This window comes from Pinus tabuliformis, chromosome 5_2 (genome assembly GCF_031772625.1).
Source record: "Pinus tabuliformis cultivar Carrire ecotype Pingquan chromosome 5_2, CPIR1, whole genome shotgun sequence".
Taxonomy (NCBI): domain Eukaryota; kingdom Viridiplantae; phylum Streptophyta; class Pinopsida; order Pinales; family Pinaceae; genus Pinus; species Pinus tabuliformis.
In genome coordinates, this window is record NC_142306.1 from 826,776,357 (window position 1) to 826,794,998 (window position 18,642).

Genomic DNA, 18,642 nt, shown 5'->3' on the forward strand with positions numbered 1-18,642 from the left:
CAAAATTCATCAGAAAAGAAGTTAAACTTATTATAATTGCTTATCAAGTTTGCTAACTAGTTAGGGTGAATTGTTAGAAGAAGTTAGGGTGAATGGTTGTAAGAAGCTAGGGTGAAGATAAATCTCCATTGGCTGAATACAATACTTAGTGGAACACTATATTTCTTGTGGATGGATGATCAACCTTATTCATTATGGGATTAAGGACTATATCGCTTATTCATGTAATTGTACTATCACTATTGTGAGCATTATTTATTTTATTGCATTTTACTTCATTGTTAAATAAGTGACAGAATTCTGTGGGAAATCCTAGTTTCCAAGAAACACGTGATGAGTTATAACTATCATTTGCACCATAACCATCACCTGCACCTCCATAGCCACCAGTCATCCCATTGCCATACCCACCAAACCCTTCGCCGTAAGTCGCAGGACGAATTCCATAACCACGGGAAGGATCTTCTTCATAGCCTCCTGAGCTGCCCACCCCATAACCTTCATAACCCCTACCATATTTAGAACCTCCATACTCACCATACCCTCCAGGCCTACTGCCATAACCTCCTGCTGACATATATTGGTTGTTGCCATAAACTGCCCCTCCAAACCTACTATAATTATCTCTGAAGGCCCCAACTCCATCTGGCACGTAGGGAGGCCTGTTGGAATGATAATTTTAAACTGCCGGGAGCTGATAGTTGAGCAGCGACCCAGCGTATTCAGAAAACAACGATTGGACTTTCCCTGCGATGCGATCTGATTGCATATCGCACTTTCCCTCGTCACCCTTCGCTGCATGCTTGTATTATCTGCGATGCGATATTTGCGATGCGATCGCAGATCGCAGATTGCATGATTTAAAGGTTATAGAGGCGGTGGCACATCCTCTCTCTTCTTGCGATGCGATGGTGTGATAAGCCATGCATTAAATTCAAATAGGATATTTTGAGCCATGTAATTAATGATATTTACTAGGGTTGGTAAATGTAGGTGAAATCTTAAATTTTATTATTTTTATTTTCACGGAAGTAAGGGAAAAGCAACACGTATTGTAAAAGATATTTTTGTGTTGTTAAATATAAAAGGAATGCAAGAGCAGAGGTGCGTGGAGAGTATTAGCAAGAAGAGCTCTTTCTTCTCTGCAATGCACAACAATGCTGAAGACATAATTTTTTTGAGATAGTGGAATCAGATTCTGGAACTGAAGTTCCTGTTGTAAATCCCTCTGAGTTGAGGAAGACAATTCTGTAACAGTTTTTATTATTATTTTCTAATAAAGATCCTGTATAAAACCAGAGCGTTGTTCTCTGTGTTATTTTTTTTGTGTGTTTGAAATAAACAGAAATTTCCAACATGGTATCAGAGCTAGTCTAGGCACTCAGTGAATAAAAAAACAGAGGTGGTTTTTTCACTGTAGGAGCTGTAAGAAGCTTATTGAGCAGATTTTCTCCAGCAGAGAAAGTTTTTGCTTGTTTTTTTTATTTATACAGTTCAGTATCTCTTCTTTATTTACACAGGTTAAGATGGCAGATGATGGAACTGGGTTGACAAATCCCCAACTGCCACAGTTTAATGGGAAAAATTATAGTTATTAGTCCATAACAATGAAAGCATTGTTTGCTTCTCAAGGAATATGGGAGCTGGTTGAAACTGGCTATGCTGAACCTGCAGATGCAACAGCGTTGGCTGCTTTGACAGCAGCAGAAAGAGACCAGTTGAAGGGCGACAGAAAGAAGGATGCTAAAGCCCTCTTTTTCCTCTTCCAATCAGTACATGAAATTGTTTTTCCACGGATTGCAGCAGCAACAAAATCCAAAGAGGCATGGGATATTCTTAAAACTGCCTATCAAGGCATGGAGAAGGTGAAGACTGCAAAGTTGCAGATGTTGAGGAAAGACTTTGAAAATCTCAGCATGAAGGAATCTGATACAATAGATTCATTCTTCACTCAGGTTATTGGCTTGATAACCCAGATAAGATCTCATGGTGAGATTCTTGAAGAAAGAAGGATTGTAGAGAAAATCTTGAGAATTTTACCCTCAAGGTTTGAATCTATTGTGGTAGCAATAGAAGAAACAAAAGATCTCTCACAGTTCACGGTAGATGAGCTGAGTGCTTCACTTTTGTCTCATGAACATAGACTAAGTAGAGGAACAGATTCCTCTTTTGAGCAAGCATTCAAGACTCAGATGTCTTTTGGCCAAAGAAGAGGTCGAGACAGAGCAAATTACAGAGGTCATGGAAGAAGCCAAAACAGAGGCAGAAATTATCCTGCTAGCACAAGCGGAAGGAGCTGCAATTAGAACCAAGATGAAGGTTCAAGCAAACAGCAAGCTCATGGACAAAGGTATGATAAATCCCAAGTCCAATGTCATTATTGTAAGAAATATGGGCACTATGCCAATGAATGTAGGAAAAAGCAAAGTGACATGAATAATAGGCAGAATGTTAATTTTTCAAATGAAGAAGATAAGAACCCAAAGAACATGCTGTTAACATGTAACATAGCACAAGACAAACAAGAAGATTTTTGGTTCTTAGACTCAAGTTGTAGTAATCACATGACTGGAAATATTGAAATGTTTGTCAATCTGGATGAAAATGTGAAATCTGAGGTAACAACGGGGACTGATGATACAATATCTGTCAAGGGTAAGGGCAGAGTCAGTATTCGAGCAAAAAATGGAGAACAGATGATTGTGCCAGATGTATACTATGTACCTGGTCTGAAATGTAATCTTTTGAGCATTGGACAGCTCATAAACAAAGGTTACAACGTGTTCTTCAAAGATGATTTGTGTACTATCAAAGACATACCTCCAAGTAAGAAGATCATTGCACAGGTGCAGATGACCAGCAATAGAATGTTTCCTCTCAAACTCAAGGCAGATTTGAAGGAAGGCAAAACTATTGCGGCTGTAACACAAGAAGTCTTTCAGGAACAACTGAAAGATGTGAATTGGTTATGGCATTTGAGATTTGGACATCTCAATTTCGGAGGCCTGAATCTGTTGCACAGAAAGGGAATGGTAAAGGGATTACCATTGATTGAGAAACCAGACAGCCTTTGTGAAGGCTGCATCTTGGGCAAGCAACACAAAGAAAGCTTTCCAGCAGGAAAGAGTATAAGGGCAAAAGCACCATTGGAAATTGTTCATTCTGATGTGTGTGGACCGATGCAAATACCATCATTTGCCGGAAATAAATATGTTTTAACTTTCATTGATGATTACACCAGAAAGACATGGGTGTATGTACTGAAACAGAAGAGTGAAGTGTTTGAGAAATTCCGCCACTTCAAAACTCTTGTTGAGAAGCAGTGTGGGCATTATATTAAAGTGCTTAGAACAGATAGAGGAGGAGAGTACATCTCCCAAGACTTTCTACGTTTTTGCAGAGAGAATGGCATACAAAAGCAGTTCACCGCAAGGTATACACCTCAGCAGAACGGTGTTGCTGAAAGAAAGAATAAGACCATTCTTGACATGGTCAGAAGTATGCTGAAGGCAAAACACTTGCCGCATGAGTATTGGGCAGAAGCTGTTACCTGCGTAGTTTACATCTTGAATAGATGCCCAACTAAAGCTGTCATGAACAGAATACCAGAAGAAGCATGGAGTGGTCAAAAGCAAACAGTCACTCACATGAGAGTATTCGGTTGTGTTGCATATGCACATGTACCGGATCAGCTAAGGAAGAAGCTTGATAGTAAGGGGGAGAAGTGTGTCTTTATTGGCTATTGTGATGAGTCAAAAGCATACAAACTCTATAATCCATCCACCAAGAAATTGATAGTAAGCAGAGATGTGCAATTCATTGAAGATGAAGCTTGGGATGGAAGCTTAGAGAAGACAGTGAATGTGAAGACAATTGTGTCTCACGAAGAAGAAGAGGAAGGGACAGAAGCAAATAATCCTTCCTTGGTGGCTCCTCCTCCACCACAACAAGTACAACAAACCACACCACAATCTGGAATTCGAACAACCTTAAGAAGTCAAGGAAGTGCTTCTCCAAGCACACCACAGGGATCAGATATACCCTCAAGTTCGGATGGAACTCCAAGCACACCAAGAAGACCAAGATTCAGAAATCTGAATGAGATTTATGAACAAGGAGAGGTAAGTAACAATACCGGTCTGAATTCATTATTTGCTTTATATTGTCATGTTGATGACCTAGTCCATTTTGAAGATGCTGTAAATGAAGATAAATGGATTGAAGCAATGAATGAAGAAATTGGTGCAATTGAAAAGAGTAAAACATGGGAGTTAGTGGACCTCCCTGTAGGCAAATATGCCATTGGAGTTAAGTGGGTCTGTAAGACCAAAAGCAATGCTGAAGGCAAGATTGACAGGCACAAAGCAAGACTTGTTGTGAAAGGCTACAAGCAACAACAAGGCAAAGACTATGATGAAACCTTTGCACCAGTAGCAAGGATGGAAACAGTCAGAACAGTGTTGTCTATTGCGGCACAACACAGGTGGAAGATTTATCAGATGGATGTTAAATCTGCATTCCTGAATGGAGTATTAAAGGAAGAGGTTTACGTTGATCAACCTCCGGGCTATGAAGTTGAAGGCCAAGAGCATAAAGTTTGTAAACTGAAGAAGGCTCTTTATGGGCTGAAGCAAGCTCCAAGAGCATGGTACAGTAGAATAGATGCTTACCTGATTGAGAATGGTTTTGATAAGTGTGATGGTGAACCCACACTCTACATAAAGCAGAATGACGGTAAGATTATTATTGTTGTTTTATATGTAGATGATCTGATTTTTACAAGCAATGATGCTTCTCTCATTGCTGATTTTAAAGCAGTCATGAAAAGTGAATTTGAAATGACTGACTTGGGCTTCTTAAGATATTTTCTTGGAATTGAAGTAGACCAAAGTGAAAATGGCGTTTTCATTTCTCAAGATAAATATGTAGAAGCAGTGTTAAAGAGATTTAACATGCAGAACAGCAAAGCAGCTGTGACTCCAACTGTAGTGGGGTTGAAATTGACCAAAGAAGACAGCAGCAAATATTTTGATCCAAAATTTTACAAGAGCATAGTTGGCAACCTTATGTACTTGACTGCAACTAGGCCAGACATTATGCATGCTGTGAGTTTAATTTCCAGATTTATGGAAAGACCGAAAGAGACTCATTGGCAGGCAGCCAAGAGGATTCTAAGGTATGTGAATGGAACGAAGGGGTTTGGTATTTTATACTCCTCTTCTGAAAGTTTCATGTTGATAGGTTACACTGACAGTGATTGGGATGGAAGTGTTGATGATAGGAAAAGCACATCAGGATATGTGTTTCATATGGGATCGGGAGCCATCTCATGGGCTTCCAAGAAGCAACCAGTTGTGGCTTTGTCAACAGCAGAGGCAGAGTATGTGGCAGCAACAGCAGCATCATGCCAAGCAGTATGGCTGAGAAGAGTTCTCAGAGACTTGTGTCATGAACAAGGAAAGGGCACAACCATTTACTGTGACAATAGCTCAGCAGTAGCATTGTCTAAAAATTCTATTTTTCACAAAAGGATAAAGCACATAGACACCAAATTTCACTTCATACGTGAATTGGTTAACAATGGTGAGATTGTTTTGCAGCACTGCAGAACAGAGGAACAGTTAGCTGACATCCTGACAAAACCATTGGCAAAGAAAAGCTTTGATCATTTCAGGAAATGCCTGGGTATGCAGAATAAACCCAGCAGTTAAAATTAAGGGGGAGTGTTGGAATGATAATTTCAAACTGCCGGGAGCTGACAGTTGAGCAGCGACCCAGCGTATTCAGAAAACAACGATTGGACTTTCCCTGCGATGCGATCTGATCGCATATCGCACTTTCCCTCGTCACCCTTCGCTGCATGCTTGTATTATCTGTGATGCGATATTTGCAATGCGATCGCAGATCGCAGATCGCATGATTTAAAGGTTATAGAGGCGGTGGCACATCCTCTCTCTTCTTGCGATGCGATGGTGTGATAAGCCATGCATTAAATTCAAATAGGACATTTTGAGCCATGTAATTAATGATATTTACTAGGGTTGGTAAATGTAGGTGAAATCTTAAATTTTATTATTTTTATTTTCACAGAAGTAAGGGAAAAGCAACACGTATTGTAAAAGATATTTTTGTGTTGTTAAATATAAAAGGAATGCAAGAGCAGAGGCGCATGGAGAGTATTAGCAAGAAGAGCTCTTTCTTCTCTGCAACGCACAACAGTGCTGAAGACATAATTTTTCTGAGATAGTGGAATCAGATTCTGGAACTGAAGTTCCTGTTGTAAATCCCTCTGAGTTGAGGAAGACAATTCTGTAACAGTTTTTATTATTATTTTCTAATAAAGATCCTGTATAAAACCAGAGCGTTGTTCTCTGTGTTATTTTTTTTTGTGTGTTTGAAATAAACAAAAATTTCCAACAAGGCTGACTATCAAACCCATAAATAGGAGCAGTGTCAGACAAGGGTTTCTTGGGTTCAGCCTTCTTGATCTCTACCAACTTTCCACCCACCTCAATCATTTTCCCTTTGGATATAATTTCTTCAACAACCTGGTCACTGTCAAAAGTGATAAAACCAAAACCCCTGGACTACCCAGTGCTTCGATCTCGCATGATCTGATGTTCTACAACTTTGCCAAATTTGTCAAAGTAGTTCTTCAACTCATCATCAGTAATAGCTTTGGGTATACCGCCCACAAAAATCTTTCTCGTCTTTGGGCCCTTCGACATATTTCCCCTTGGAATGGTTCTTTTGATTTCCACCGTTTTGCCATCAAGGATATGCTCGTCCTCTATAACCTTGTCCACCACAGAGGGATCAACATAAGTCACAAACCCGAATCCCCCGAGGCTGCCCAGTGACACGATCCTTCATTATAACAGAGTCAGTTAGTTCCCCATAGTTACTGAAATGCTTAGTAAAAGCGTCTCTGGTGGTACTCCTCGAAATACCACCGATGAAGATTTTTCCGGGACTGGAAGCCTCTTTAGAGCTATCATTTTTCTGCTCTTCTGCAACGTATTCTTCCCTTTCTGAGTTATCGTAGCCTTTAGAAGGCACATACTGTGTTTTCTGGTCATTTGAAGAATCCATAGCAACCAAATAAAAGACCACACGACAGAAGATTGAGATCTCTTGATAAATGATACGAAAATGACCTAAGATCCCTAGAAAACCCTAGATGTCGATATAATTTTGTATAATATATGAGGTTTTTCTATGATTATTATTATTTATATATGATTACGACCAAAACATATTTGAGCCTACACAACCGTCGGCACTATCGTGAAGAAAAATGTTATTCATTTAATATCATTCTAGTTTCATTTCACAACCATCGGCACTCTAGTGAAGAAACAAGTTATTTATTTTCAAATGGGATGTATCAATCAAATTTCGTTGTATTGATAAGGGCAATTTTGTTTATTTATTTTTTATTATTATTTAATTTTATATATTGATTATTGAAAAGAAAAATATTGTTAAAAAATTGTTATATAATATTTATTTTAATTAATTTAAAGAAAAATATAAACATGGTTAAAATAAAATTGTTGAAGGTTAAAAAAACTTTTAAATTATCTATCTTAAATTTATATTAAATTTAAATTTCAAAATATTTTTCATACTATTAATCTTTTTATTTTTTTATTATATTAAACTAGTGTAGATCCATCTTAAATTCGGATCTAGCGTCGATAGGGATCCAATCCCTTATCCAATTTCTAGAAGTGCAAATACTATATAATATTTATATTTGTATTTATGTGTCTCTTTCTTATTTCTTCTCTCTATCTCACTACTCAACCATACAAACTCTCTCTCCCTCTTCCTCTCTCTCTTCCCTTTCTCTCTCTCTCTCTCTTCCCCTTCTCTCCTCTCTTTCTTGTCCACCATTATCCTCTCTCCCTCACTCTCTCTCCATCGCTCCCTTATCACTCCCTCTCTCTCCACCTTTCTCCCTCATGTATTTTTTCTTCCTTCTCTCACTCCCCCCTCAAAATCCATCCTCTCTCCTCCTCTCTCTCTTCCTTCCTCCCCTTTCTCTCCCACCTTCCTCTGTCTCTTCCCTGGTCTCTCTCTCTCTCTCTCTCTCTCTCTCTCTCTCTCTCTCTCTCTCATTATCTCCCTCTCTCTCGCTCTCCCCTTCTCTCTCTCCCCTCCATCTCCGTGTCTCCCTCTCTCTCACTCCCTTACTCTTCTCTTCCTATCTCCCTCCCCTCCTCTCCTCTCTCCATCTCTCCTTTGTTACCCCCTTAAATTTGATCCCATTGTATTGTGTTTAAGAAAGTATCTAAATAAGAAAAACTCAATTGCTTGTAAAATATTGAACTTTTAAAAAAAACATGCATATCTTTCCTATATTATTGTTAGTTATTTTGCTTGCTCTTGTCGTTTGGATCCTTAAGATGGATCTATGTTGGTTCTTAATAATATTATTTATATTATATACATTTCACAACTTTAAATATAAAAGTATTCTCATTTTTAATTTTATTAAAACCTTAATTTAATTTCTATGAGAATATTTTTACTAGTCCTTAGACGGTTTAGATATGTCTCAAAAGTAATTATAACCTTTATATTGTGAAATAATTTACGGTTTTGGCATGTGATATTCATAAGCCGTGGTATTGGCTCATGATATTGTAACAAAGTCTATTTACAAATTAATAATATCTATTGTAAAGTGGACGGTTAAGAATCTTGTCATATTTTATAAAATATTTTGATTGTGAAATAAGTTATGATTTTTTGGCATGTGGTATTGAAAAGTTATGGTATTAGCCCATGGTATTGTAACAAAGCCTATTTATGAGTTAATAATAACCATGGTAATGTGGGCGTGAATATCCATGGTTAAGAATATTTTCATATTATTATAAAATATTTTGATTGTCAAATAAATTATGATTTTTGGGCATGTTGTATTGATAAGTCATGGTATTGGCCCATGGAATTTTAACAAAACCTATTCATAAGTTAATAAACTAGCATTTGCACCAGATGTTGCAAAGGAAAAGCCGTAAGGCATAAATTGAGGAACAATCTTGACATGTAAATGATCATTTAAAATAAGAATTAATAAAGAAAATTGTATGCAAAAGTGGAATATAAAGCTAAATTATGTACATTATTTGAAGTTTATAGATAATATAATGCTTGTAATAAAGATTGGCTCGTGATCTTCTAAGATGTGAAAAACATGATGGTGGTATTTCCACATTTGAAATTGCATCACAACTTTATGAATGATTCTTTATACAAAGATTGGACACTTCATCTATATCCCATGAGTTCATTTTGTATAAGGTGAGTTTCAGGAAGAGTAGTCCATTAAAATTGACCAATATAGGCCAATCAATACTCATAAAAAGACATATATTCCTCTTTGAATAACGTTGTTGAAAAATATAATCATTAAATTAAAGGATATATTCATCTATTATGTGTATTTATTTACGATTTGGTTTATAATCATTAAATTAAAGGATTTATTCATCTATTATGTATATTTATTTACTATGTGGCTTTTGGAAAATATAATTTTATTTAGATTAAGTTAAATCCAACATCAAAATTACATGTGAAAACCATGTATTCACTAAAAAATGTTGTGTCCGGAACTAAAAGGTGATTAACATTTACCATTATCTACTATTTCCATTTCTTTCTTTAAAAATGCAAGCAACATAATAAATCCAAACTTGTTAGTGCAATGAGTGCACTTTATAAATCTAGTTCCACAACATTTAAATTTTAAGAGAAACCATTTTAAACAATTTTGGTAGTTGAACACTCTTTTCCATCAATCATTCATATAACCAGAAAACCATAAGTTGGCAACAACGTACATTATGGTGATACAAAATAATTGGGGAGAACAATAGAGGGTGAATAAGAATAACACGCTCTGCATAGCAGTGGTAGTAAGCTTAAGTAGTTTGTCAGTCTTAAGTAGTTTGTCAGTCTCCATTAACAAGATAAATGGAGTACTATTGTTGTTGTCTCCATTCCTTTGAATCCAAAGCCACAACCCAGTACAATACAGTAGACAAAAATAAACCAAAGGCAGACACACATAGGCATAAATTACAATTACAATGCAGTTCCCTTAATAAACTCGTTTGTTGCCTGTAAGTAATTGTACGCATGTAAGCTTTCAAGCAGTTTCAGGTATGTTATATGTGCAAAGTATGAATTTTGTGAGCCTCCCTCATGCTTGACAACTCCATCCTCTATTATTACTCATTGACAACTCCATCCTCCATTTTTACTCATTGCCTTCTATGTCAGAGAATAAACCCCATGCTCAAAACATATTGTCCTCATGTAAGCTTTCAAGCAGTTTCAGGTATGGTATATGTGCAAAGTACAAATTTTGTGAGCCTCCCTCAGGCTTGACAAATCCATCCTCCATTGTTACTCATTGCCTTCTATGTAAGAGAATAAACCCCATGCTCAAAACATATTCTATACAATCTCAGATTGTTCCCCTCTTAAATTCAAAGAATTTCCATTCAAATTTTCAGGTTTTGTGAGGAGGAGGAAGATGTGATTTTGGAGCAGTTGGTGCATGGGGAGGACATTGATAACACTTTACAAACGCTACCCTACTGTCAACACCCAAATCACCACAAATATGTTCTTAGGGTGGTTTTTCCACAACATTATGAAAATCAGCCATCAAGATCCAAAAAAAATTATTAGTATAAAACCCTCTCAAAGTACAATCAATAATTTATTTAGTTATGTTAATGTGAAAATAAAGGAAGGATAGTGAGTAAGATGTCTACTTTAAAACATTTTTATTATAGATTTTGAGAATATCTTAAAATCTGATAGATAATTGATCTAATTAAGCAAAGTCTTTCAATAGATAGTGGGTGAGTAAGATGTCTACTTTAAAACATTTTTATTATAGATTTTGAGAATATTCTAAAATTCGATAGATAATTGATCTAATTAAGCAAGTCGAAATCACATAAGAGAAATAGAGAAATTTTTGGATGACGCGTTTTGAACCAACAAGTGTGGTCAAGTGCCAAAATTGTTAATCTTAAATTTCCGATTGGTTAATCTTGAATTTCACATCTATTAAATTGTACAACTAGGCTAAATAAAAATGGATATAACACTTAAATGCTTAAATTAGTTTAAATGCAAGTTGATTCTAAATTCCAAATTTGTTATTTAAATAAAAATACCTAATTTACACTCCAATTTTATGACAGGGACATAACTCTTACAAGAATTCCAACTTCCTAGTCTCATTTCCCTTCTCAAACCCACTTCCATTAAATATGGACAAGATTTTATTTGTACAAAATTTCATTTGTAAATGACATAAACATGATTAGGGTAGCATGGGTGGGGGATCTCCCTAAGACTCTTCATATCCACCTCTAACCAATAGAAGAAAAAGTTAATTTTACAAATAAGATACTAATAACTAAATACTCAATCCGAAAGAAAATACCAAATAGTAGTTTTATAATGGATAAAAGAAACCAAAATTTCATAAATAAACAATAAACTTATCAATTGAATGTAACTCGAGTAATAAAAAGAATTATTATTCTCTTAATCTAAGTTCAATTCCACATAGAAAATACTAGAATACATCTTATTAATAAGATCTTATCTTATTAATAAGATCTTATCTTATTATTTAAAAATCACTACAACCCAAAACACTATATCCTTTTATAAAATATAAAAAATATTAAAACTAAAGAACAAATAAACAATAAATCTGTCGTTGATCCATAACGAAATTTATGTTTCCATGTTTACACCATTTTATAAATTTATTCATAAAGGGCGAAGAAAACTTAAACTATAATGTTTTAATAACGTCCACTAAAATAATATTTGGTCCCCTTTACAAAAGTATTAAAGGTGAAATGCTGATATTTTATACCAGTGATGCGGTTAATAATTTTTTTGGAAAAAAACACATTTGGCTCCTAGACAGTTTTTCGGTGGCCTTCTTTAGCGCACTCTACAGAAATGACACCACCTCCTGTGGATGCTCCTCCATTTCGACTAATAAACCCGCAGCAAAAGTAAAAACCCATAGAAATACATTCAAAGTTTTATGCCACCTAAGATTTACAGCTAAATGAACAGCAAAAACTTTCTAGAAAATTGAGAGTTGATGCACTGCAGTTTGATTGCAGGAAACAACATAATATTTCATAAAAGTGTTGCTAAAGAATGTAGATTCAAGAATATCATAAGTAGATACCTTTTTGACGCCCTCAATTGACTAAATTTTATAGAGACGAGCATCCTCTGGATCCAAGTGGCGTAAAAGAGATACTACAAAATCACAAAGGTTAAGGATCTAAAATTTCTTCAAATCCAGGCTTAAAGATTTGTAATCGGGCCGCAAAGGCCACTAAAAAAGATGCTATAAGAAAATTCCAATACAGGAAAAACCTGAATTCAAAGTTAAAATTGGGTAAGTTAGAACATGGCAAGCAGAGATGAAAGAATCTCTAGACAAGAGCATTCTGGGTTGAACAAATAGTGCCATACCCAACAATGCAATAACCTTGTGTGGGAAGCTTTTCGACGGCCTTTGTTAGTGCACTCTATAGAAACGACACCACCTCCTATGGATGCTCCTAAATTTCGACTAATAAATCCGCAACAAAAGTAAAAACCCATGGAAATACATTCAAAGTTTTATGCCACCTAGGATTTACAACTAAATGAGGAGCAAAAACTTTCCAGGAAATTGGGAGCTGATGCACTGTAGTTTGATCGCAGGAAATAACGGAATATTTCATAAAAGTGTTGCTGAAGAATGTAGATTCAAGAATATCATAAGTAGATACCTTTTTGACGCCCTCAATTGACTAAATTTTATATACACGGAGCATCCTCTGGATCCAAGTGGCGCAAAAGAGATACTGCAAAATCACAAAGGTTAAGGATCTAAAATTTCTTTGAATCTAGGCTTAAAGATTTGTAATTGGGCCGCAAAGGCCACTGAAAAAGATGCTATCAGAAAATTCCAATACAGAAAAAAACCTTAATTCAAGGTTAAAAATGGGTAAGTTAGAACCTGACAAGCAGAGATAAAAGAATCTCTAGCCAAAAGCGTTCTAGGTTCGACAAATAGTGCCATACCAAACAACGAAATAACCCTACATAAAAAGTATAAATTTTAAGTTACAATTTGCACGATAGAGTGGGGCTTAACGTAAAAGCCCTTAATTGCTTAAAGACTAAAAATACCAATTTGCTCGCTCTACCATACCCAACAGCGCAATAAACCTGCATAAAAAGTATAAATTTTAAGTTACGGTTTGCACGATAGAGTGGGGTTTAACGTAAAAGCCCTTAATTGCTTAAAGACTAAAAATGCCAATTTGCTCGCTTTGCCATTGAGGATTAATTTCCCTTGGTCCACCAGAAGCGGGCATGGCTTTCGCATCGTAGAGCAGGTCGGCATCAAAAAAGGCCTTCATTGTGGCTCGTTCTTATATCTAGCTTCATCGGTATTTCTTGCAGCACCTATTTGCCATCAGGCTGCAGGGGTCCAATGGCTGTTAATCCTGTTAATTTCAAAATAAGTGGTGCGCCAGGCCGAAGAACAAGGGCCTGAATCAAATTCGACCATGCAAGTGATGCATAACATTCAAGTTTATTAGATGGATGCTACAGTGCCCTTCAAAGGCTTCAACAATGGCCTGCTTTGCGGTAAAATGAGGGCGATAAAGGAAAATCTAGTAGAAAATCTTGTTAGGAATCGTAACCAAACTAACTATTTTCAATCCGATGGTAGACACTCCTTTAATTGTCTAACACTAAAATCAATGGCTCATGATGGTACAGGTGGACAGCGAGGGTGTTCTTCCCACAGGGAAACGCCTTACGGCATAATAAACCAAAATATAAGAAACTAAATTTTATATTTTTATTCATTTAACATTTTATGGCGCTGAGGTGCTCTACAACCCAGTATAGGGTGGATGTGTAGGTGTAATGTAAATATGTAAATAATTTTATATTTTTATTCATTTAACATTTTATGGCACTGAGGTGCTCTACAACCCAGTATAGGGTGGATGTGTAGGTTTAATGTAAATATGTAAACAATTTTAAATGTCTGCTTAATTGAAAAAAGAAAAGAAAAGAAAAAAGGTTAAAAGTGATATCGGATGAGTGCAAACATTTAAATGTTGACTCAATTAATAATAAAAAGTTGAATGAATAAAAATAGAAAATTCAATTTCTTATATTTTGATTTAGTTATTAACTTATGAATAGGTTTTGTTAAAATACCATGACTTATCAATACCACATGCCCAAAAACCATAACTTATTTGACAATCAAAATATTTTATAACAATATGAAAATATTCTTAACCATGGATATTCACGCTCACATTACCGTGGATATTATTAACTCATAAATAGACTTTGTTACAATACCATGGACGAATACCATGGCTTATCAATACATAACTTATCAATCAAAATATTTTATAACAATATGACAAGATTCTTAACCATAAATATTCACCCCTACTTTGTCATTGATATTATGATCTTGTGAATATGCTTTGTTACAATACCATGGGCTAATACCATAACTTTTCAATACCACATGCCAAAAAATCATAAATTATTTCACAATCAAAATATTTTATAAAAATATGACAAGATTCTTAACCATGGATATTCACCTCCACTTTACAATAGATATTATTAACTTGTAAATAAGCTTTGCTACAACACCATGGCTTATGAATAACACATGCCCGAAAACCTTAACTTATTTCACAATATAAAGGTTATAATTACTTTTGAGATATATCTAAACCCTCTAAAGACTACTAAAAATATCCACATAGAAATTAAATTAAGGTTTTAATAAAATTAAAAATGAGAATACTTTCATATTTAAAGTTGTGAAATGTATATAATGTAAATAGTATTATTAAGAACCAGCATAGATCCATTTTAAGTATCCAAGCTAGAAGAGCAAGCAAAATAGCTGACAATAATATAGGAAAGATATTGCACGTTTTTTCTTCAAGTTTTTCATTATTTCATTTTCTTTGACATGATTGATCCAAAATATAAGTTCAATATTTTACAAGCAATTCAATTTTTCTAATTTAGATACTTTCTTAAACACAATACAATGGGATCAAATTTAAGGGGGTAACAAAGGAGAGATGGAGAGAGGAGAGGAGGGGAGAGAGAGAAGGGGAGGGCGAGAGGGAGGTAGATAATGATAGAGTTGGAGGGAGAGAGAGATGAGGGGAAGAGACAGAGCAAAGTGGGAGAGAAAGGGAGAGAGAGGAAGGAAGAGAGAGATGACTCAAGAGAGAGGAGGAGAGAGGATGGATTTGTAGGCGGAGAGGGAGAAGGAAGAAAAATTACATAGAGGGAGAAAGGTGGAGAGAGAGGGAGTGATAAGGGCGCGATGGAGAGAGAGTGAGGGAGAGAGGATAATGGGAGACAAGAGAGAGAGGAGAGAAGGGGAAGAGAGAGAAAGAGAAAGGGAAGAGAGAGGAAGAGGGAGATATATATATATATATATATATATATATATATATATATATATATATATATATGAGAGAGAGTGTGTATGCTTGAGTGGTGACATAGAGAGAGGAAATAAAAAAGAGACACATAGATACAAATATGAATATTATATAGTATTGTATAACTAGCCTAGATCCATATTAACCCCGGATCTATCAAGGTTCAAGAGGGATCACATCTCTCAAGGTGCAAAACTTTCATCAACTTTTTCACTAAAAGAGGAGGTTTGTGCCTCGAGAGACTCCATCCCTCTCGGCTCTTGATATATCTGGGGTTAAGATGGATCTTTATTAATTGAGTCAACATTTAAATGTTTGCACTGATCTGATATCACTTCTATTTTTTTTCTCAATTAAGACGACATTTAAAATTGTTTACATACTTACATTACACCTACACATCCACCCTATACTGGGTTGTAGAGCATCTCGGCGGGATGAAAAAAAATATATTAAAAAAATCGTTTTTAATTGTTTTTTTAAGATGTTAGGTACATATTTATTTATTTGTTTTTTTGTGAAATAAAAAATGTTATATAATATTTATTTTAATTGGTGTAAATAAAAATATAAACATTGTTAAAATAAAAATGTTGAAGATTAAAAATAAAATCTTTTAAATTATCCACCTTATATTTACATTAAAATTAAATTTCAAAATATTTCTCACACTATTGATCCTTTTAATTTCTTTATATTAAATGATGAAAAATTATTAAAGAAATTTCTTTTAATTGTTTATATATATATATATATATATATATATATATATATATATATATATATATATATATATATATATATATATATATATTGTGATGTAGATATGTAAATACATATTTATTTTTTTGTTGTCACCTATTACATTACATCACCTCATTCTGGGGGTAGAGCACCTCTAATTCTAACTTAGAAAAATAAATTTAAATTTGCTTTGAAGTGGACTTGTATTTTTTTTGTAAGTAAGAGTGTTTTCATTCTTTCAAATCAATGTTTTACATCCAAATAGATTTAAATATATCCTAGTTTTCCATTAAGCAACTAGACTAGGCACAAAATTTCATTTTCCTTAAAATTCACAAAAACATTTTACTAATAGTATACTAAAAGACCAACAAGTTTGTCTGATATACATGGCCTATATGCTACATTGAAGTGAAAAAAACAAAGTAACTGAGACTTAAGAGTAAATAACTAGAGAACATAATTAACATTCAATATTTTCTAGAGTTTGAGGCTTCCAAAGGAATACGATCACTTTTAATTCCTAGAGAACAACTTGGAGCAGGGAGTAGGCCAAGGTGGGCTTTAAGTTTCCTTAGTTTGTTGTCCATGGAGTGCACTAACACCTGCAATTCATCCAAATCAAGAAGTGTCCCTTCTCTGGATGTATTCCTCTCCATTAGCATGTGTCCCATAAACAACTTGAGGTGCCAATAAATATTGACTATATGTATATAGTGATTGGGGTGACCCCAGGAGTGGCTCGTGTCCAGAACCCATCTCGCCACCTCAAAAGGCATCTTAGAGTAAAAAATGCATTGTCTCTAATCTACAATGTCACATTTAGCTTAGGCAATTTCCTCTTGAATTCTTGTAGAAGTAAACTCATGATAAAAAGAAGCAAAGCTTTCAACCCATTTCTAGGCCTTGGGGTTTCCAATATCCTCGTAATATTTAGTGTCATAGTGGACCAACACTCTTTATCTCAAAGAAATCACAAAAAAAAATCTATGAGGAGTGATATTTCCATAGGGATAGTCTATCAAAAAGAGGAGAGTGAAAGTGGAGGAGGTAGATGAAGTCAAAGGAAAGGATTGTCCACTGGTAGAGGGGAGAGGAATTAGAGCTAGAAAAAGCCAATGAGGAAGGACTTAGTTGATGAGTAGGAAAACATAAGGAAAGAACAATAGAAAGAGCTCTGATGGATTAGTAGAATGGCATCAACACAACAATTGTAGCAAGGAATACCACCAAATTTTCCAAGGGGGATAAATAACTATAAGGAGAAAAGCTTAACACAATAAATAAATTACCAATGCTCCTTCTAAATACTTATGACCAAACTTGAAACTCCTAAAATATACTCGATGCCATAAAATTGAATGTACAACAAATGAGTGCTTACAAGCTGCTAGCCACTATCCTCACATGGAGAAAGATGACTCAACGTGCCATCAAAATTATTTTGCTCTTGAAATGACTATTATGAAAATTGGGAGCAAGCTACAAATTATGTTAGTCTTCCATGTATGGGGTGAGTTAACAACATGATGATACTAGAAATGCCAGGGAAATATGCCATTAAACTATACGCGACTAACATGACCAACATGGTGGTCACATAGTTATGGCACATAGATAAAACATTGATATGGATATGTGTTTTAAATTCATCATAAGAAGGCAATGCCACGTCCCCCTCCTCTTGTAGTTGGTGGGATGGTAGCCTTGTATCCCCCATCTATCTCGTGCTAGGGACATTATCTAGGGAATTTGCTTTTATTTTTTAATGTAAATACTTTCAATATTTTCTTTTAATGTTATTTAAGGCTAACATGAAAACAAGTATGCCCCATATGGGGCTATCTCCTATCACCTTTAGGTTGCACGCTCATTGTACTATATTCTAGCATAGACTCTCAACTTCTTATTTCCTTTCTTAATTCGGAATTTTTCCTTTTAAGTTTATACGAGGAAGGTTTGTATACAAATTTTACCTAATAAAAATTTGAACCATTTTTTCTTTTCTTTCCTTACTCTCTTTGTAGCAATATCTTCAATAGGATGGGTAGTGAACAAATCTTCTTCCTAAAAGTTTTGTATATGATGATCAATATGGTATTTTTCTGATTTTGATGGTGCCACAATGTCTTCTTCGAAGGATTCTTCTACTTCTATAATAACTAGTTCTTGTGGGATAGTTGTTTTTGTCTTAGTTTTCTCTCTCTAAGGGGGAACTTATTTTGTATCATCTTTTTCTACAACAGGTTCTTATGGATCTTCTATCTCTTTATGGAAGAATTTATCTAATAATTGTCTCTATTTCTATTTCTTGTGTAGCGACAAT

At 35.0% G+C, this 18,642-nt stretch overlaps 1 pseudogene; it reads right to left on the minus strand.

Annotated features, from left to right (window-relative positions):
• Positions 1-220: 220 nt before the first annotated feature.
• On the minus strand, positions 221-7,092 carry LOC149161866 (heterogeneous nuclear ribonucleoprotein 1-like; annotated as a pseudogene).
• Between the last annotated feature and the right edge of the window lie 11,550 nt (positions 7,093-18,642).